The following is a 22,991-nucleotide window of genomic DNA, read 5'->3' as shown; positions in this document are numbered from 1 at the left end:
GAGGTTTGCCTGAAGGCATGGGGGGCCCTCGTAGTTTGGAGGATTGATGGATGTCTGAAATACAATTTGATGTTATCAAGGTATAACCTGGAGATATATCTCTGTCCATCTCAAGTCTAAAGGACTATCCAAGGAGGATAATCCTCTCTAGGTCTGAGAGTTATCAGATGTTTGGAGTTAAGAGTCACAAGGATAGAAGGGAGCAAAGGAATTTCCCTGCTTATAGTTTGTCTGAAACACTTCTATGGTGTTGGGGATACAGTTGGGGATACAAGGAGGAAGGGAGGGAGGAAGGAGCCCTTAGGCCTGTTCCTCAGACACTGCAGAGCTTCCATCTCCCAACTCTAAGCATGTTCCCTGACTGCCCCATGCCTGGAAGAAGCTTTTCCCAATCCTCTTTAATCTTAATGCCTTCCCTGCCTTAATGCCACCCCCAATTTGTCTCATAAACATCTCATTTGTTTTGTTTTGTTTTTTCCTATTATCTTCCCCCATTTGATTGGGAGTTCACTGCAGGCAGGGATTGTTTTGTCTTTCTATCCCCAGCATTTAACACGCTGCCTGGAACACAGTAGGTGCCTAATTCCTGTTAGTTGGCTGCCTAGGACAATTCGAAATGGCAGCTCGAGGCTGAATCTGCAAAGATTTGCTCAGTTTTTCTCCAGTTTTCATGGATGCTGTGTGGGCTCTGGAGTGGCATGAACCATGACTCCAGACTAACCCAGACATCTGTGTTTTATGGCATGTGAACACGCCCTACTCATCACAATAGCTCTTCAAAGAGAGCTCCCTGTACTGAAAGGGTTTCAGCCACAGCTGTAACTTGGAATTCTAGCAAGAAAGCCACGCTCATCTGGGGAGAGGAGGAGGTAGACCATCTGCACAAGTTGAGGGCAGTGTCTGCTTCCCAGAATTTCTGCTTCTGCCTCTGACAGGGAGCCATGACTCCTTCCTTCCCCACACCTCTTAAGGGCAGCAGCAAAGGACTGAAAGAGGGAGCAGGGACCAGTAAAGCAGTAAGACAGTAGAGATCCATAAGGCAAATGGTGGACCACTGGAGGGAAAGACCATACCCCAGTTATCTCCCATGCCACGTGCCCTAGGGAAAAACACCAGTTGTTTGCTTTAGTTATAGCTTTGTCACTATACTATTCCTCCCAGCCTCGGACAGCCTCTCCCCATACACATAGTCTGCCCATTCTTGTTACATGCTCCTCTCACCACCAGATCTGGCTAAATGATGCTGAGTAGATCAGATTCCTAACCACTGACCAGCTCCAGTGCTGTGAGCCTCCCCAGAGCACCTTAGACACACTCTCTCTGTCTCTGTCTCTCTATCACTATTCTCTCTCCACCTATCCCACCCAGGCCGAAAGCATAGTGGCTACTCATAGTCCAACCTCACTGCTGATTGGCTCAGAAGCTTTAATTTGCTTCATTTCTGACCTTAGCTAATTTACCTCCTCTTTAGGCAGCCTAGTAGCTCCTCCTCCCCTATCCCCATTGTCAGAAGTCCATCATATTGATGCCAGATGGTGAAGATACCTGATTGGCTCAGTCTTCTGTGATTCAGAATGCCCCAACCCAAGTGATCAACCAGCCTCCACCTCCCCAGACACAGGAACTACAGGCATGGGTCTCTGTGATTCACAGAACCAAGGACACTCTTACATGCCTCTTCTACCTCCAGGCTCTACAGAGCCCTCATTCTACTGGGTTCTATTCTCTGCCTCCCATTGAGATCTCCAGGTCCCAAGACTATGGTCTTCTAATTGGTAAGGATTCAATAAATCAAACCAGCCCCAGATACACCATGTTACACTCCAGCCATCTTCCTGCCCAGACCCACATGCTCCTCCCTCTCTACAGCAGCCCCTCATAATAATCAAATCAACACTACCATGCCTCGAAAGAAATTAATTAATTTCATAGATTTAGAGCATGAAGAGATCTCAGGAATCATCGATTCCAATCCCCTCATTTTATAAAGGAGGCATTGGAGGCCAGATTAAGTGACTTGCCCTTGATCTATCATACCAGGGCCAAGTAGCAGAAGTAAGTAGTATCTAGAACCTAGTAGATGGTTACATTGAACTTGGTTCTAGACTGCTTGCTATAAGAGAAAGATACCTGAAGGACTTTGGTCAAGTCATTTAACCCTAAGATTAAATGACTTATTCATTTGGACTAGCTAAGACCTAATGAGTACTCCTTGGTTTTCTGACTTCTGGCATCCATCCCAATTCTTCCATTATTGTTGCATTTGCATTTTGACTGCCCTGCTCCTATCATCTTTGGTCTCTTGGTTTTTCTCAGCCCTAGAAAATGAGAATTAGAACAATAGCAACATTTATATGGTGATTTATAGTTTTCCATGCATTATCTTGTTTGTTGCTCCCAACAGCCCTATGAGTTAGGTGCTACTACTATCCCCATATGAGAGTTGAGGAAACTGAGACTGAGATGCTATTTGCTCAATCCAATAGCTAGTAATTGTTGCCAAGAGAATTCAGATCCAGATCTTTCTTGACTCCAAGCCATCAAGCTTTCCATTACTCTAGAATTTTAGGAAAGATATTAGCAAATCGGGATATCTCTGCTTGATCTCAGTGGAGAACAACCAAGATGTTCTCTCCTAAAACCTAGAGGCTAGACAGTGACTTGCTGAAGATGCTAAAGAAGAGTTTTTTGTTCAGGTGCATGTTGGGACTAGATGGCCTTGAGGGTTCCTCCCCACTCTTGGATTTGGTGATTCTATTTTCATCATCCTCCCATTGACACTGAAAACCCCTTACAATCTGGCTCTGGTCTGTATTTCCAGAGTGAATTCACATTACTCCTCCTCATAAAATCTACATTCTAGTCACACTGGCCTGCTTGCTACTTTTTTATATATAACATTCCACTCTTCCCTCATCTCCTCCATATCTTTGCACAATCTGTACGACACACCCAGAACTCTTACCTACCTGCTTCTAGGCAGCTAGGTGACATGGTAGAAGGAGCACTGGGCTTGCAGTAAGGACTTGCAGTAAGTAACTTGCAATTGCTCTGCTTGCTTCAATTCCCTCAACTATAAAATAGGCATGATTATAGCACTTACATCCCCAGGTTGTTGTAAGGACCAAATGAAATAATATTTGGAAAGTCCTGTGCCTGATACATTGTAGGCAATTAATGCTTGTCCTTTCCATTTCCCTTCCCTCCTTACTTTCCCCTCTTGGAATCCCTGTTGTTGTTCAATAATTTCTAACCCTTCATGAACCTATTTGGGGTTTTTTTGGGAAAAGATACTGGAGTAGTTTGCCATTTCCTCTCCAGTCATTTTATAGATGAAGAAACTGAGGCAAATAGGGTAAAATGACTTGTTCAGGGTCACATAGCTAGTAAGTATCTGAGAGCAGATTTGAACTCACAAAGTCTTCCTCACTCCAGACCTGGAATTCTATCCACCATTCTGCCAAACTGCCCCAACTTTGGAATTCCTATCAAATTTCAATTCAAGTGTTACCTCCTACACAACCTCTTTACTAATCTTTTCTGGCTGGAAGTATTCTCACTCCTGAAATTTCTTTGCAAATATACTGTATTTGCCAGTCAATTGACAAACATTTATTAGGCACATACTGAGATTTTATGCTAGGCACTGTGCTAAGTACTGGAGATATAAAGAAGGTCAAAAGAGAGCCCCTGCTCTCAAGAAACTCCCAGTCCAATGGGCAGAGCCAATGAGCAAACCATATGCACAAACAAGCTATACAGGGGATAAGTAGGAAACAACAAGTAGACAGAAGATACTAGAGTCAGGAGTGATTGGGAAAAGCTTTCTATACAACAGAGTCTTAGCTGGGACTTGTCTGTTCATATGTTGTTTCTAGAAAGAGAGCATAAGCTTTTTAGAATGTTGTTGTCTTTGGATCCCTAGTGCCTAAAAGAGTGCCTGGCACATAGTAGGTGCTCAATAATTGTTTATTGAATTATTACTAAAGCACATTGAATAAAAAATAACAGACACACCAATATGGTAATTAACACACATTTTACTCAGAGAAACAAGCTTCTGTGTATTCAATGCATGTATGACTGGTATTTTCCACTAATTTTCTTTTTTTTCTTTTGCTTGATTAGAATAGTTTCTTATCAACTCTGAGTTTCAGTTTTCTCATCACCAAAATATAAGGTTGTATTAGATAATCTCAAAGATGTTTTCTAGTGCTAAATCAGATGATCCTGTGCCCCACTGCCTCTCTTACCTGCAATTTGTACTTGTTATATTGCCCTTTGGGAGCTGACCATTAACTCATTTCCACAATTATCTTAGGAAGATTTGACAATATTTGTATCACAGATCCAAACCCTTTTCAGCTTTTGTCCCCATCCCAAAAGCATTTTATATAGTTAAGCTCCATTCTAAACAAAATTTTTAAAATATCTCTAGATTGTCAGTATGCCATTATTTCAGAATAGACAGGGAAAAGGGTAGCCACATCCTCTGTTATGGTAGAAAGAGCGCTGATTCTTCAGTCAGAGAACCTGTATTTAAAGTCTTGGACACTCGTATTTTCTACTCATGAGACCTTGACCAAGTCCCTTGACATACATAGGCCTCATTTTCCTTATTTGTATAATAAGGGGGATGGGGTTGGACTAAAAGGTGGCTGGATGGAGCAGCTGATAAAGTGTTGAGGCTAAAGTCAGTCTTCACTCATCTTTGTAAATTCAAATCTGGCCTCAGATACTTTCTAGCTGTGTGAACCTGGGCAAGATACTTAACTCTATTTGCCTCAGTTTCCTCATCTCTAAAATGAGCTGGAGAAGGAAATGGCAAATCATTCCACTAACTTCGCCAAGAAATTATATCATAAAGAATTGGACATGTCCAAAACAATTGAATGACAAGAGGACCAAATAACCTCTGAGGCCCCTCCTAGCTCTAAATTGATGATCTTATGATCTTAAAAATGAGGAATGGATGTAGAAAACACGGTGTTCCTTTTAGTGGACAGCTGGTACTAGCGAGTCTGGGAAATAAAATGCATTATTTATATCACAGAAACAGTGACCTGGAGAAACTTCTGGTGCTCTAGACCGATCTTATCAATCAGTCCAAGACATAGCCTTGTCAGACAGAATGACTAAGGATTAAAGCAACTAATACCCACAGAACCAGAGCAAACATATCATTCATTGATTGCTGGGCAATTTGAGGCTGATATAAGAAAGGCTGGCTCTTTGGTTGAGGTGCCATGTCTATAAAGGTAAGTTTGTACCACTTATCTCTCCACGGGGATGGTGGCTTACTAATATTGCCTAATGACAAGGGATATTGCCAGATATTAAATGCAGTAGAGGCATTCAGCTTCAGTCATCCAAAGTAACATTTGGCAATTAAGAGGCCTTAAAAGAAAACTGAAAGAGAGAAAGCTAGGTGGTTCAGTGGATAGAGAGTCAGGTCTGGCTAAAGATGTCAGGCCCTGGGTTCAAATAAGCTCACACATTTCCTAGCTGTGTGACCCTGGACAAGTCACCAAACCTCCTTTACCATTCTTCTGCCTTAGAACAAATACATACTTTTGATTCTAAGATAGAAGATAAAAGTTTTTTGCGAAGAGGGAATGAAACAGGGACTACTAGGAGAATCAGCTGATAGAGAACCACACCTAGAGACAGGAGGTCCTGGATTCAAATTTGGCCTCAGATACTTCCTAGCTGTGTGCCCCTGGGCACCCCAATTGAATAGCCCTTACCACTCATTTGCCTTGGGACCAATACATTTTTATTGATTCTAAGATGATAGATAAGGGTTTAAAATTTATTTATTTATTTTTATTCAAAGATATTTTTTTCCCAATTACATGTAATAACAATTTTCAGTTTATACTATAAGATCCAAATTATGTCTCCCCCTCCCTTCCCTCCCCACCTCAGAGATGGTAAGCAATTTGATATGGGTCATACCTGTATTATCATGGAAAATATGCTTCCAAATTGGTCATTGTTGTAAAAAGCAAACTCATAGAAAACCAATCCCTCAAAATAAATAAATAAATTAGTAAATAAACTAACATGGAAAATAGTATACTTTGATTTGCATCCAACTCCAACAGTTCCTTCTCTGGAGGTGAAAGCATTCTTTGTTGTAAGTCCTTCAGAATTGTCCCAGATCCTGGTATTACTGAAAGTAGCTAATTCTTTCACAGTTGATTATTGTCCAGTATTGATGTTACTTTGTACATTGTTCTCCTGGTTCTGCTCATTTCACTCTACATCAGTTGCCGCAGATCTTTCCAGTTCTTTCTGAAATCATCTTGTTTATCATTTCTTATAGCACAATAGTATTCCATCATCAACATATATCATAATTTGTTCAGTAATTTCCCAATTGATGGACAATCCTTCCATTTCCAATTCTTTGTCACCACAAAAAGAGCTGCTATAAATATTTTTTGTACAAATAGGTCTTTTCCCCTTTTATATGATCTCTTTGGAATTGTAAAAATAATAAAGCAATGGATTGATTATGGGTTATAAACTAATTTAGATACTCTTCTTGCTGTACTAACAAAGTATCTTTAGTTTATATCAGTGAAGTGAAGCTCATAAGTGAACTTCTCTTCAGGGGTAGGTGCAAGGACACTAAGAAGACTATATAAAATAAAATATTTATTGAAATATATAAGGATAAAAAAGGATTTCTAACTCTAGGAAATTTTAACTCCACTCAAATAAAACTCCCTGGTTCCACAAGGAACTGCTTCTCCTGTTTCCACAGGCTATACTGATCCTTCCTGATCTGACCAACACAAATTTTTACTATTCTAAACAAATTAACACTATTATCCTTATAATTCTTAACTTTGTCTCCAAGTTACGAAAATAACAAAGGCTAGCTGTCTGAGCCTCAGCAAGAATGAAGTTAGGACTCTGCGCCTTAACAGACTCAGAGTCCAAACCAAAGACTAAGTCTTTCTTTGGTCTTCTCAGAATTAAAACAATCTATAAAAACAGCGATAGATAGTCAATAGTGTTTCCCAAGTTGGAAAAAGAAAACACTTAGCTTCTTCAGGTCTTCCCTTCTTTCCTTCTACCTCAGACAGGAGAGAGAGAGAGAAAGAGAAAGAGAGAGAGAGAGAGAGAGAGAGAGAGAGAGAGAGAGAGAGAGAGAGAGAGAGAGAGAGAGAAGATGTAATCTCCTCCAAGCCCTCAGAGAGTCAGTGACTCTGCCAACTGACAGAGACCAACCACCACACACAGAGAACAATTGTCACAGAAAAACTGTTAAATTCAAAACTGACACTCTGTCTCTGCTCAGTTTGAAACTCCAATTTTTTCTCAAGCTAGCTTCTCTACTTCTTACTCTACTTCTTATCTCTAAACTAATATAACAAGATTTAATTTCTAATACCATCCTTACAGGATACATACTCAATAGAGCTATTACAGGATCAAAGGGTATGCAAATTTTATGGCCCTTTGGGCATTGTTCCAAATTGCCCTCCAGCAGGTTAGATTAGTTCACAACTCCACCAACAATGCATTAGTATCCCAATTTTGCCACATTCCCTCCAATATTTATCACTTTCCTTTATTGTCATATTGGCCAATCTCATAGCTGTGAAGTGGTACCTCAGCATTGTTTTAATTGGCATTTCTCTAATCAAGAGTGATTTAGAACATTTTTTCATATGATTATTGATAGCTTTGATTTCTTCAAGTAAAAATTGCTTGTTCATATCCTTTGACCATTTGTCAATTGGGATTCTTATAAATTATAAATTAAATTATAAATTTGACTTAGTTCTCTATAGATTTGAGAAATTAAACCTTTATTAGAGAACCTGTTATAAAATTTCCCCCCTAGTTTGTATCCCATCTAATCTTGGTTACATTGGTTTTATTTGTACAAATGATTAAAAAAAATTTTTAATAAAACCAATATGAAACATCAGGATGCAGACAATAAATGCCAAAGAACTTTGGCAAAGAGAATGATAAACAATGGAGTAGAATCATCAGGAAGTCTTCAAAAAGCAGCCTGGATTTAAGGTAGGTCTTGAAAGGCTTGTAGGATTTGGCTAGGCAGAAAAAAGAGAAAAAACCTCCTAAGAACAGAAGAAAAGCAAGAGATAGTCCACAGGACAGTGAGCAGAGAGCAGGCTCACAGTTGAAGGAGATCAGGCTTAGGAAGCCTGCACAGCTGCACTTGGGGTGAGGCATGTTAGGTAACTCTGAGAGGGCCACATGGTTGAGTATGAGGGAGGGAGATTCCTGACTGTTCCCTGACAGTGATTATAGAAGACCAGGCAATGGCAGCTAAGTGTTTGCAGGTTGGGACTCAGTAATGTTTGAGAATGTGGCAGCATATCTTACCCACAAGGACTGTAGCCTTCTGCTCAAAGGCAGTTCTGTGGGGATATGATGCTAGAGAAATATGGGGATGTAACTTTACTAGGACTCTAAACCTGAGGTGACCTTCTTACTGAAGCAAAAGGAAGAATGTGGGTCCTAAACCTTTGGGGAACTCAGAGAAAAGAGACCCTAAAAGGATTAGAGATGGGAAACAGAAACAACATGGTAGGAAGACAGCCAATTTTGTTTTGATTCAAAAGCAAGAAATTGATGAAGAAGTGAACTCACAGGGAATGAATTGGAAAAATTCACAGGAGATATTCTCCAATTTGGAGAAGCCCATGAACATGAGAAGAGAATATTGAGACGTCAAGGAAATACTATAGGAGAGAAACAGGAAACTCCTTTTCCAGAAGATAGATTTCAGACCAGTGACAGTGATTTACAGAAAATTCCACTAGAGAAGAAAGGCTGGAGATAGAATAAATTCCAGAGAAGCTTCAGGTCAAGCTCAATACCAATTAGATAGCTGAATATTTCCCAAGAAGAAATCTCATCAAATAGATGGAGCAAATGCTTCAGACAGGATTAAGAAATAAGTAAGAATCAGATCATCAGTTTAGGACAGAAACCTTTCAAATATATTGAACATGAGAAAACCTTCAGGCGAGCTCTGCACTTGTACATTAGAGAATTCACACTGAATAGAAACCATATGGATATAAAGACTATGGGAAAACTGAGTTATAGCTCAGATCTTACTGAACATCAAACAGTTTTATTGGAGAAAAAACCTATGTATGTACAATGAATGTGGAAATCTTTCCATCTTAGCTCAAGCTTTATTAGACATTTTTAAAAATCAAATTCATAGAAAAACCTTATACATGTGGTGAATGTGGGAAAGCTTGAATTCATAGTGAGCCAATATTTCACATCTTATGCAACAGCAGAGAATTTATACCAGGGGGAAATCTATGAATGTAGTGGCTGTGGGGAAAATTTCAGACAGAATTCACATCTTATTGAACACTAGAGAATTCACGCTGGGAAAGGATATAATATATTGGGGGAAAGTTTCATTTGATTTCCTGAGTTTATTCAATGTCAGAGAATTCATAGTAAGGAGAAACCCAATGAATGTAATGAATGTTGGAAAGTCTTCAGTCTTAGATCTGTCTTTTAAACATTGAAGAATTAATGTAGGAAAAAATCATTTTGGGGTCACACTTAACCTAGGCTAGCCCAGTGATTTAAGATTAGGAATTTTAAATACATGGGAAAACTTGTAGACCATAAAAATATTATAAAAATACATCTTGACTGTCTTTGTTGTTGTTTGGTCTGCAACAATCATTTGCATTTGTTTCCCACCAGAAATCTGGACTCCACTCTGGATCCCCTGGCTCTTGGGGTTGAGTTTTGGCCTAATCTTGCTAAGGCCCAGGCTTCAAAGTCACTTCCTAGTCATCTCTCCACCAAGCTACTGGGTGCATAACCCCTCATTTTTCTAGCACCCCTTTTGTGCATTATCCTCCCTGATTAGATTGTAAGCTCTTTATTCCATTTTCTTTATAAGCAACCATCCTGGGTCCAATACCAAAAAAGAAATGGACAATTGGGACTAGATAATTCTGTTTGACTTCAAACCAATGGAAATGTTTCTTTCTCTCCCAAGGGTCCTCATCCAAAGTGGGTGCCAATAAAGCCATAGGAGGAAGGAAAAGCCAAGGGATGACAGGATTTGTCCAGAAAGGATGGGGCGGAGAGATAGTGATAGAGAGAAACTACTCCATACCCCATGTCTTCTCTATCCTATTTAAGAATATGTTCTATTTTGTAAACAATAAACCCCTTTTCCCCACCAATTTTCTATGAAAGGTAAAAGAATAGAATAAAATTACATTTTACTGATTTTCAGACCAAAAATAAAATGTAAGCACTTTGAGGTCAGGGATGGCCTTATTTATTGTTTATCTATCTATCTATCTACCTATCTATCTTCTATCTGTCTATCTATCTATCTTTCTATCTTTCTCTCTGATAATGACTATACTATGGGAGGACCTTGAAAGGCAATCCAAAAAGTTCATCTTGACGAGAACAAAAGGCCACTAAAGCTTCTGTGGTTTGGAGGGGATAGAGGAATAGGAAGGCAATAATAAAGAATTGTTTAGGGAAGGTTAATCTTGCATCTTCTTCTAGGAAGGAACATGAGTCAGAGGGTTAGGTGCATTAGGTAGAAAGCAGTCCAAGAATATGGAGCCCAGGAAAATTGTGAATAGGATATTGGAAGTCAGTGTTTGTTGTTTGTTTAAGATGGGGGAGGTATGTGCTATAAAGGTTTAAGCTTAAATAAGACTGAAGCAAAAAATGTAAACTCTATGAATTTAAGCCTGTGAGCACTGCTTGTCTCCTACCCATTCATCCAGGACTCAGGGCAGTAGGGACTGCCACTATGGGCCTGTTTTGTAAAATGAGCGTTGCACTCATCCGTGAACCTTTATACAGATTAAAATTCGTGTGTGGAATTCATTCTCTCCTCAAAGCTACCTAGCTTCCAGACTAGCTGCTGTTTCTCTTCTTACATGATCTTTCCTGAGTCCTCTTTTCTCCTTCTACAAATTATCTCTTTTATAACATTCATTTTTTTAATGTTGAGTTCCAAATTCTCTCCCTTCCTCCCTCTCTCCAACCCTGCCCCTATCCATTGAGAAGGCAAGCAGTGATACCCATTATACATCCACAAATTATCTCCTACAGACATCTGTTTACATGTTCCACTCCTCCTGCCTCTCCCAATAACATGTCAGCTGCTTTGGGACAGAAATAGTTTTTCATTTGTCTTTGTAGCCTTCCAACACCTGGCACTTTGCCTTATAAACAATAGGTGCAGAATGGAATAGCTGGCAGGCAAAGTAAATAGAGCACAAGCCTTAGAGTCAGGGAGATTTGAGTGTGAATGCTGCCTCAGATACTAATTAGTTGTTAAAAGACACTTAAGTCTTTATTTTAAAGGCTTGTACATCCTCCCCTCAGCTTGGACTAATGCCCAATCGGGTCTGCCCACCTCCTAATGACTAAGCAACCCTTGCCAAGTTGTGGGCCCCTACACTGAGAAATAAGAATGAAGATCTTAGGTGCAGGTAGATGGCAGTAGATTGAAAGCTGGGCTTGGAAATGGTATGTCCTGGGTTCAAATTTGACCTTGAATTCATCCTAACTGTGTGACCCTGGGCAAGTCACTTAATCCCCATTGCCTAGCCCATTGCACTGTTCTGCCTTGGAACCAATACTTAGTATAGATTCTAAGATGTAAGGTAAGGGTTTAAAAAAGATAATGAAGATTTTAGGTTTATAAATAAGTCAAGATGTTAATGCTATCAACAAAATTAGATCTGGAAACTTGGGTGACCAAGAACCAGGATGACTGAATCACGTAAAAGCAAACTGGGCACATGAACAAGACAGAATCTGGAGGAGTTACTGGAACAATCCCATGCTCCATCCTTGGTCTGGAGCTGCTCTTCATTGGGGACACCTTCTGAAGCAGGTATCACTTTTTTTTGCGCTTAGCACGGTGCTGGCATGTAGAAGGTGTTTAATAAATGCTAGTTGGCTAGCCAGCTGGCTTTTTTGAAGCAGTAGAACCTGGAGAGTCATGGCTGGAGCTAGTCCAGAGAGAAATTTGCATCCAGGAGGAAATAAACAGAAACCATGTTCCAAATAAATGTATCATGATGGGTATTTTAGGGTTCAGGCAAACAAGGAGGGAAATGATAGGGGAAAAGGTGTTGTGATGGAAGATCAGTGACCTTGAAGTCAGAGCTCTAGCCATTTACTTGTTGTGTGATTCCAGGCAAGTCATTCATTCAATCTCTCGGTGCCTCCATTTCCTCATCTGTAAAGTGGAAATAATCTAGAGCTGCCTATCTCACAGACTGTTGAGATGAAAGTCTTTGTAAGCTTTGAAGAGCTATAGAAATTGGAATTGTTTAATAAGTTCAAGGAGGGCATCTGAGTTCAACATAGTTAAGTCCATTCTAGGGGTAAAATAGGGTTAAAACCACTGAGCCACAGATAGGAGAGACTAGCGACTGTGACCCTGTCATATTTTTTTTGCTGGGTTTGTGCGGAGATTAAGGGAGGGGAAAGGAGAGAAGTAGATGAAGTAAGACTAGGAAAATATAGGTTCCTTCAGTCACCTTTGTGGCCATTGGAACAAATTGTTCTCAACTGCCTATTCCGCTGGGGGAAGTATTCACATGCTCCCTAAGTCACAGATGGGTTTGAAGTGTGCTACCTCCCTCAACCTGGTTTAGCTTGTCTGCCAAGAAGGTTTTACTGGGATGTGGCTACTGTATGTGCTCCAGCTTCTTGGAGCCACAGGTGGGAGTTGGGTGAAAGGGAGACCCCAAAGGTGGATGAGCAGCCCAGCTCTCTCACCTAGTCCTCCCTGCACACTCCATACACCCCAACAAAGACTGATTGGGAGAGATAGGAGAGACAAAGGGGGATGGGAGAATGACAGAGAAATAGAGAGGGAGACAGATAGAGCTAGACAGAGACAGAGACAGAGACAGAGATGGAATACATTTCTCAAAAAATGTTAGCTTAGCTTAGCTGTGTGACCCTGGGCAAGTCACTTAAGCCCAAATGCCTAGCCCTTACTGTCCTTCTGCCTTTGAATCAATACTTAGGATTGATTCCAAGATGGAAGATAGGTTTTGTTTTGTTTTTTTTTTAATCAACAAGTGTATTATATTCCAGACAAGGTGCTAAGAACTGGATATACAAAGAAAGGTCAAAACAGTCTTTTCCTTCAAGGAATTTACATCCTATTGGGGAAGATCACATAGAAATAACTATGTACATACAGGATACAGACAGAGTAAAGGGAAGGCAATCCAAGAGAAAGCCCTCCTTTTCCTTTAAGTCCCAGTTCAGGTGCTATCTCCTCCTTGGGATGGATTTTCAATGATGTCTCCTTGCTGAAAGTGATATCTTCCTCCATACATATCCTTAGAATCCTCTGTTTGGACTCCTCCCTTGCCCTCATCACAGTTTACCTTATCCATTCAGGTACATATGCTTTCTAGAACCTATTCCCCCACCAGACTGTAAGCTACTTGAAGATAGACATGGCATCATTTTTCATCTTTTCCTTCCCAATGCCAAGCATGGCATCATGCATGTAAGAGGTGATTTTAAAATGTTTGCTGGTTTGAATTAAGTGGAAAAAACTGCAGGAGCCCTAACCTGATTTCTTACCAATTAGAAAATGGAAAAGGTCTCTAGGAGAAGACACATTAACTCAAGCTCTAGACCATGGGAGACAGGAAGAAAATCCAGACACTAAATTCAGTTAGTAGATTTAATGCCAGGAAGAAAAGCCAAATAAAATTGGCATTTGGATGATGGAAGATCAGATTCTAAACAAAAAAAAATTTATAATGTTCTAAGAGAAGCCATCTGAAAGACTTCTGAATTAACATTCATCCATCATTGACCATGTCAGTCTTGAAACAAAGAAAGATATGTTCTTCCTCCCAAAGACCTAGGTGCTAATTGGTCTCACTGAGGACAGAAGTAGACAGTGCCTATCTCCCTGGATCTTCCCCTCCAGTGGAAAGGGAAGAAACCAAAACACATTGGCATCTGGTCAATTTTAGCCTCTTGGTATCTTCCAGCAGACCCAGGGATAAATCTTCAGTCTAAGCCCTGGAGAGAAGGAAGTCTTTATGATTCTCCAGACTCTGATATCTCATCAGAACTCTAATTCAGTTTCCATTTTGCTGTGGAGATTTTGAAAGATGGTTTCTCTATTCCAAACAAGTCTGCATGGAAACAGAGCTCCAGGAGTAATGGTTTAATTTCCTCATCTTTAAAAAAAAATTCTGGTCAAGCCACTGGCAGCTTTTTCTCCAAAAGCACAGCTAATTATAACTGACATTTAAATGGGGCTTTAAAGTGTACAAAATGTTTGATGTACAGTATTTCATTTGAGTCTCAGCAATTCAGTAAGGTAAGTACTATCCATGTTATAATCTCCATTTTATAGAGGAAAAAACTGAGGTTCAGTGACTTACTCATGGTCATATAACTAATAAATATCAGAGCTCAGACTTGAATTCACACCTTCCTGGTTTCAGAGTCAACATAGCATAACTACCATGGTGTGCTGGTATCATTTCCTTCCTCTCCTTTCCTGCTTCCTCAGTGCAAATTCAGGATTCTTTGGACTCTACTATGACACAGCACCGAACTCCGTCTCTACCCCATACCACTCCCACTTCTCTCGGCTACTTGAAATTCTATTAACAGAAAACGAGGCTTTTCATTCTACAATAAGTGGGCAAGTTTAATGGCAAATATTGCTGGGAGAGGTAAAAATACAGGGCTCTAGTGGTAAAGACACTGGATTTCAAGTAAGATGTCCTAGATTCAGTACCTGGCTCTACTATTTACTTTTTTGTCACAATGGGTAAATAACTTCACCACTCTAGGCCTCAGGTCTTCATCTGTCAAACAGGGAGGATGGACTCAACATCCCTTTTTGTTCCAAGCCACTAATTCTATGATCCTGGCCCATTCACTTCCATTGATGACTTAGTGTCTGTCTGATCTTTTCCTTAGGAAAATGTTAATAAGTGGAGAAAGAGAATGATGAAAGAGAAGAGTTGGACAATGTAGAGAACATAAAATAGGGCTTTAATGAGGGTCCCCAACATCACCTGTTTCATAACTTTACAGCAATATGGATCAGAAAAATCCATTTTCTCTCATTACCACTATATTTATTCATATCCTCTTCATTCAGGACAAGGAACAGGGTTATAGATTCTGATGGTTACAACAATACATGTGCCCCCAAATATATATATACCAGTTGAGGTATGGGAATAGCCAAACCAGAACCCCCTCGATAGCTATGCCTCTAGTAGAGGACAAATTGACTAGGTCCATGCCCCCAGGAACAGAGTGCATCATAAAATTTATAGGGATCTTCAACAAAGTCTAAAAATGAAGCCAGAGCCCAGCCTCTCATGCTGTAGTTTTTAGACCCAACTTAAACTGACCAGGGGACCAAATTCTTGATCTGCTCAAACAGAGCCACCTTCCATGGAGCTAGACATACTCTCTGGATCTTTTCTGAGAGACCTTTGCTTGATTAAGGACTGGTATTTTGGGATGACACTGCAGTTCCTCATTCTATAATTAGGGGGACTGGAAGTAGAAAATGATTAGTAACTGAGTCAGGTTCCATTCGTCCTTTGGGATACCTGCAAGGACACCTCTCCCTTAAACTGATTCAGTAAGATGGGCAATAAGAAAGACTTCTTTCCCACCATCCCAGCAGCAGTGGAAGTTTCAACTCAAGCACATCACAGTAGAAACATGTGCTTGCCTAAATAAGCCTAGGACTAGATTACCTCTTCTAATTTGCTTGTTGCTTTTTTTAAGTAGGTTTTTATTGATATATGTTTTGTTGATATATGTTATGGACATTTGTTTTTTACATCACCAACATTTCTCCTATTGTCTCCTTCCCTCCTCTCAGAGAGCCATCCCTATCTGGAACATAGCAAAGTATCTTTTCTTTTTCTAAAACTCTTGCCTTCCATCTTAGAATCAGGCCCCCAGTATGGCAGCCTGCTGTCCAAGGATGCTCTTAAGCCAAGTTTTGATTCCAAGGTAGAAGAGTGGTAAAAATTTAGGCAATGGGAGGTAAGAGACTTCCCCAGAGTCACATAGCTAGGAAGTGCCTGAGGCCAAATTTTAATCCAGAACTTCCTGTCTCTAAACCTGGGGCTCTCTATTTACTGAATCACCTGGTTGTCCCTCAAAAAACACATTTTTGAAAGTAATAAAGAAGGCAAAATTTATTAAAAAGATCTGAAAATATATGCAGTGCTCCACAATGGTAGACCCCCTACTCCTGCAAATGGGAGCAGAGGGGGCTCTTCTTGGATCCTGACTTTGGGAACTTGCTTGCTCTTTGTAACTCTGCACTGTTCTCTTTCAAATGTTTTGTGGTTCTTGTCCTTTCTATTTTCATTGCTCTAGTCATTTTGTTTTTCGTTTCTCAGCTCTGCTTTCTTGATTTTGCCTGATTTGTTTTCTTTCCTTGAGTCCAGGTCACTAAACAAAAATTCTAAGAAATAAACATTTCCAGAAGCCCTGATATCCTCATGAACTCACCGAAGTTGGAAGTTCCTGAGTCACTGCCATCTGCCTAGTGACTATTGTAAGTTGTAAAAATTAAAATTAATATACAATAATTTCAATATTATATTTTATGATTGATTAATAATCACCAGAAGTAACAAAACAAAACCACATGCCCATGGCTAATTTACCTGCTCAAACAGCCTGCTCCACCAATATCCTAGCCCAGGAAAGAAAGAGAGCTAGTTACAGAAGACCACCTTATTTATCCCCTGTCTATGGCAGCACATAATGAGGGGAAGTCAGTGGGCTCCTGGGACATGTAGTTCAAAGGCATAAGCTTTCCCATTACACAAACTCCACCAATTCCTTTTTAAACTCTTACCTTCTATCTTGGAATCAATAATAAGTATTAGTTCCAAGGCAAAAGAGCAGTAAGGGCTAGACAGTTGGAGTGAAATGACTTGCCCACAGCTAGGAAGCATCTGAGGCCAGATCTGCCTGGCTCTCGATCCACAGAACCACCTAGCTGACCTTAATTCCACCAGTTTTTGAAGGCCATCACTACCAATAGTATCATCCTGGACTCCATGGGAAGCGATCCAGTTCAGCAGAACAGGAAATTTCCTAATAACCCCATTGCATGACCTAACATTAGAGATCATCTAATCCAACTCCCTAGTCTCACAGTTGTGGCAACTGAGATGGAATAGTAATTTGCCTAAAGTCTCACCGGAAACAAAGCCAAAGAGTCTGCTGACTCTCCCAATCCAGGACTCTTTTAGCAATATCATCCTGCCTCTCATTCATGAGCTTCTTGATGCCATGTAAGGGCCATAGAATCAGGGTGCCACAAAAAAAAATTCACCTTTTAGTGTCAGAAATTATTCTTTCAGGCAAGCAAGGCATGGGGCAGGGAAGATGATGGGTAACAAAATATATTTCTTCCATTACAGTTTCTAAACTTCCAAGAATGAAACATCTTAGACACTTTTGCCTGCCATAGACACAAAAGTCATGGATGACATAACGAGAAGGAGTCCTCTTACCCACAGAGGGCTTTGGAAGCCCAGATGAGGTGGGAGATCCATTTGTTGGTAATTCATAAGAAACAGCCATTAGAAAACAACATCTTTGATCCCATTTTCATTTTTGTAAATTACTTTTTTTCTATGAAAATCCTGCTTGTATGGTATCCTAAAGGAAAATCGTTTAGTAGGGGGAAGTAGGAGAGGACTCTAATTCAGAGAAAGAATGGCCCAAGCAAAAGGGAAAGGTGAAAAGTTTTAGCATACTGTAGAGCAAGAGAAAGAACATGTTACTGAAAAGAAGAAAGAGTATCTAGTCTAACCTCTTTATTTCAGAGAAACTGAGGCCCCAAAAATAAGTATGAACTTGTCCAAGGTCACACGTAATGATCTAATAAAAAATTAAGTCCAATCTCTTGATTCTCATTCCCTTGCTCTTTCCACTACCCAACAGTGCCAGGTCACCAAAGACAACCAGATACCCAGTGGAGAGATCTCTGTGATATCAGGTGGTCAGCCTCAGTTTAGCATTCCATTGATAGAGAAGTCATCACTCAAGAAGCAGTCTATTCCATTTGCCAGAAGCCCTAGTCTAAGACATAGGATGGAAGAATGCAAAAATTTCTAGGTCACTGAACCCAGGTTCAAATGCTAGCTAAACTGTTTTCTGGGTAATCTAGGGGAAATCACCCCCTCCCCGTTTTATAAAGAACGCTAGTCTAGAACTGAGGCTTCACTTTTTGTGTCACAGATCCTTTGGGAGAGTCTGATGAAGCCTACCATCCCCCTCTCAGAATCATGGTTTTAAATCACGAAATAGAGATGATTGCAAAGGAAGTCAATTATATTAAAATACATTTCTAAATATATTTTTATATATAGGGTTTTTTTTCAAGTTCACAGATCCTAGGTAAAGAGCCCCTGGGTTAAGTGATCTTTAATATCCTAATTCTAAATTCTATGACTTTATCAAGTTCTTTCTTACATAAAGTCAGCATCTCCCTACCTATAACATTAACCTATTGATCCTGGTTCCACTCTCTAGGGCCATATGCCTAATCAGCCTTCAGAGAGAGACCAGTTGATAAATGGACCATTCAACACTGTCATGGTAAATAAATAAAGAGAAAAGCAATTACCAGATGGGGGTGATTGGAACTCGAGGGAGCATATGACAAGTCATGCGTATTACCTATTTAATTCACAATTCAAACAGTATTGATTTAGCACCCATTCTGCAAAGTATTATTCTTTTTTGTAAGTCCCTTCAGAATTGTGTAAATATTCTTTTGTAAGGCATGGCATAGAGATGACCCTGATGTCTTGAAGGCTATGATACAAGCTATGGCAGTGGATTTTAAACTTCAGCAGACCAAACCAGAAGAGCACCCATGTATGACAGACTGCTGTCTAAGGATGCCCTTAGGTCAAGAGCAGAAGAGTTACCACCAAGGAACTTCCTAGCTGTGTGACCCTGGACAAGTCACTTAACCCCCATTGGCTAGCCCTTACCTCTCTTCTGCCTTAAAACCAATACACAATATTGATTCTAAGATGGAAGGAAAGGGCTTAAAATTTTTTTAATTACAATTTTAAAAAAAAGAAGAATCACCACCTGATGGGCCACAGGATAATAAGTTTCTTCATCCACAGAAGTTCTCAAACCTATCTACAAAAGACTTTTCCATCTGAGACATGGAAGGGACACCATTAACAGACCCAATCTGGGATCCCTACAGTATAAGCCCAGCCCTGGGCTAGACCCTTTGAGGAAAATAAAAGAGAAATCTGTTTTACATGGCTTAGTTGGTGAGACAAATCATAATAAACATGACTCATTTAAATGATAATGAATCATAATCATTGAATTTTCAAGCTAGAAGGGGCCTTGGAGCACACATCATCCAACCCCCACATTTCAGAGCTAAGAAACCTAAAGTTTGGAAGAGAGAAGTGACTTAAGGTCACGCACCAGTGAAGACAAGGTCTTGATGGCAAACCAGTCAATGGGAAGTGATTTCTGAGAATGGGGGTCCTCCAGTTAAATGCGAAAAGCATCCATTTTCTAACCCAACTATTAGATTACAGCATTCACATCTTTGTGTTGAAACAGAAAAAAACCTCTTCAGAGAAGGAAGATGAAAGGTCAGCAACCACCCTAGGCTCTCAGGATTGAGGGTTTGCCTCTGTGGTCACAGTTCTCTGCTGCTAGGCACTCCGACTTTTCCTGTGGTGTGTTTCCTACTTCATGATTTCAATATAAATAATTTACTGAGGGAAGTCAATTCCCAATTGCTCCTGTTGCCATGGTAACCAGATTACCAACGCCATGCTTCAGTTAAACAGGCAACTTGGAAGAATTGCTGTAAGCAGCCAGAAATAATGACTTGTGCACTCCCTCAGAGATTACAGGTCTGCACACCACTCACTTGGCACTTAGCACATGCTGCCTCATGTGGGAAGCTCTCCTTTCACATGTGTACAAGGTGCAAGTGCTAAGCATCAGGCTGGATATCTTAACAAATATCAGGATTTGGATGTCCAAATAAAGATGGGCCTGTATTGGAAGTAGCACCTTCAGGGGGTTGCCAATTATTCCAGGCACAGTTCTAGAGCTCCTCCTTAGGTATGGTTTTTACAGTCTGTCATCATCATCATCATCATGGTCAGTGAAATCCTTTCAGAGGTGCAGACTTCATTCTCTTGATGGGGAAGGGCTATGAAACCTGATTTTTAGAAACAGCTCAATGTCATTGGGATCATTTTTGGGAAATGAGGTGAGCAGCCAAACTGGCTCTTTTAAGCCCTAAAAGATGACCTGCAAATTATTTATTCTGTACTTGAATGGATCTGCAATCTAGCCAGGGTTAACAATTCCTCCACCAGAGCAGATTGCAGTCCCCACCTCCCCTTATCTTGATATTCCCATTATAATATAAGATCTTTGAGGATAAGAACTGTTTTCTGTTTTGTCTCTGTATCTCTAGCTCTTAGCACAGTGACTAGAAAATAGTAGGTGCATCTCTTCAATAGATTAAATTTAATTCTGACCTATCCTTTCATAAATCTGCCACAGTAGATTAGATAGATAGATAGATAGATAGATAGATAGATAGATGGATGGATGGATGGATGGATAGATGGATAGATGATAGATGGAGGGAATGATAAATAGATGGACAGATGAATAGATAGAAAGAGAGAGAGAGGGATAGATAGATGGACAGATGAATAAACAGACAGATATATGATAGATAGATAGATAGATAGATAGATAGATAGATAGATAGATAGATAGATAGATAGATAGACAGACAGACAGACGGATAGATAGATAGATAGATAGATAGATAGATAGATAGATAGATAGATAGATAGATAGATAGATAGATAGATAGATAGATCCAGTGATCTAGGAACATCCCTCTGGACCTTTTACCTTAAAGGTATACTGGTGAACCACCTGGACTACCAATCTGTCACCCCACACTCTCATTACATGACCAACCCACCTCTTCTTTCCAGTCACACCTGTAACAGATGATATCTTTCACGCACCTCTCAAGCACAAGAAATTGTTGGCAAGACAATTCCAGAGTCGTGAGGATTCTCCTGTGTGGCTTCTAAATTGTCTCTGAAAGCAGTTCCCAAAGAGAACCTTTGAGTTCTTTGAGGAAATGACAATTAGAATAAGTGTGTAAGCATCACAAGAGGATGCTTTTTTTTTGGTAAACCCTGACCTTCCATCTTAAAATCAATATTCTGTATTAGTTCATACATCAGCTAGCAATGGGGGTTAAGTGACTTGCCCAGGGTCACACAGCTAGGAAGTGTCTGAGATCAAATTTTAACCCAGGACATCCTATCTCTAGGCCTGACTCAATCCACTGAGCCACCTGGTTGCTCCTTCATAGTCATTTATTTCAAGCTAGAAGGGCTCTGACAAGCAATTTGGTCTAACTCTCATTTTACAGATGAGAAAAGTGAAGCCCAGTAAGATTAGATGACTTGCCCAATTCAGATGTCCAAATCCTAATTGTTTATTTTCACTGAAGTCCTACTCCAGAGCTTTATCATGGCATGGAGGTGGCTCTATTTTATTGATGAGCTCTAAAAGGCCCCACCAAGATGGAAAGGTTACAAATATGGGACCAGACTATCTGTGGCATATCTGAAGATTAGCCCAGCTAAGTGTAGACTCAGCACTGAGTTGCCACCAACTGTTGCAAGAGTTTGAGTGTCAGGGGGCAGCTGGGTAGCTCAGTAGATTGAGAACCAGGCCTAGAGACAGGAGGTCTTGGGTTCAAATCTGGATAGAGACACTTCCCAGCTTTGTGATCCTGAACAAGGTGCTTAACCCCCATTGCCTAGCCCTTACCACTCTTCTGCCTTGGAACCAATACACAATATTGATTCCAAGATGGAAAGTAAGGGTTTTAAAAAAAAGTTTGAATGATAGCCTAGAATTCTCCAAGAGCTGGTTGGGTCAAAGTTCTACGCTGTTGAAGGAGGAGGTTTCCAACAGTCAGTCTGGAGCTGGAGGTGAAGATGGAAACTGTGGATCTGAGACTCCCCTGGACAAACCATCTATCAAGCAGCCTGCCTGTGAGGATCAACTAGAAGAGATGGAGAGGAAATCTCCAGTCATCCTGGTGGACAGATGGACTGGGGAAGAGAATCTCTACATTGCCTGGATCATCTAAGGACACCATAACTTGGATTCTTGCTCCTTGACCCACCAAAGGACTCTAAGTGAGAATTTGGGCTCCCTGTTAGGACTTAACTTTAGTAACTCTTAGTAATCTTTAGTTTAGTTAGAAAAGGATTAATCTTAGAAATTAACTACAGTGGGTTGGGGTAATCAGATGCAAACCCTTGCCCTTATCCTCCCTTATCTTTCCCTTCTCTGTTAATAAACTCAGTTATTTATATATGATTTTACCTAAATATAAACCCTTCCTCCTTTCCTAAATTATTATAGCACAGGTGATTAATTATTTTCAGCCTCAGCAATTTCAAAGAAGCAAGCTCTGTGATATGAAATTCTTCAGGGGAGGGAATACAATAAAAACACGGGTATTGCAATAGCCTCCTCATTGGTCTCCTACCTTCAGCCTCTCCCTCTTTTTTTCCATCTCATCCTTTGTACATCTGCCTTATTGATGGTCCTAAAGCACAGACAATCCTAATCATGTCACTACCCAGCTCAAAAGTCTTCATTGACTCTCTATATCTCAAAAAATAAAACATAAAATACTAGGCCTGAAATTTAAAACCCTCTACAAAGGGACTCCCTTCTATATCTCTAGCCTTCATCCACATTATTACCTGCCATATGCCCTCCATTCTAATCACATCAACTCGATGCTTTTGCAAGGGTGGTCTCTCTTATGATAAATACCCTGGTTCTTCACCTCTCCTTATAGAACCCACTTAGGGAATTGC

The 22,991-nt window shown here is 40.2% G+C and overlaps 1 long non-coding RNA gene across 2 annotated transcripts; it reads left to right on the top strand.

The window, feature by feature from the left end:
• Window positions 1-829: 829 nt before the first annotated feature.
• On the top strand, window positions 830-18,678 carry LOC103094200 (uncharacterized). Of its 2 annotated transcripts, XR_001623682.2 has the most exons (4): window positions 830-1,775; window positions 16,488-16,597; window positions 17,475-17,596; window positions 18,592-18,678. It is a non-coding gene; the product is annotated as an uncharacterized LOC103094200 (long non-coding RNA). The 2 variants fall into 2 exon arrangements; XR_470785.3 differs by lacking the exon at window positions 18,592-18,678 and having other exon boundaries at window positions 832-1,775; window positions 17,475-17,662.
• The last annotated feature ends 4,313 nt before the right edge of the window (window positions 18,679-22,991 follow it).

This window comes from Monodelphis domestica, chromosome 7, assembly GCF_027887165.1.
Source record: "Monodelphis domestica isolate mMonDom1 chromosome 7, mMonDom1.pri, whole genome shotgun sequence".
NCBI classification, from domain to species: Eukaryota; Metazoa; Chordata; class Mammalia; order Didelphimorphia; family Didelphidae; genus Monodelphis; species Monodelphis domestica.
The sequence above is the reverse complement of the archived record's forward strand: the minus strand, read 5'-3'. Positions and strand labels throughout refer to the sequence as shown.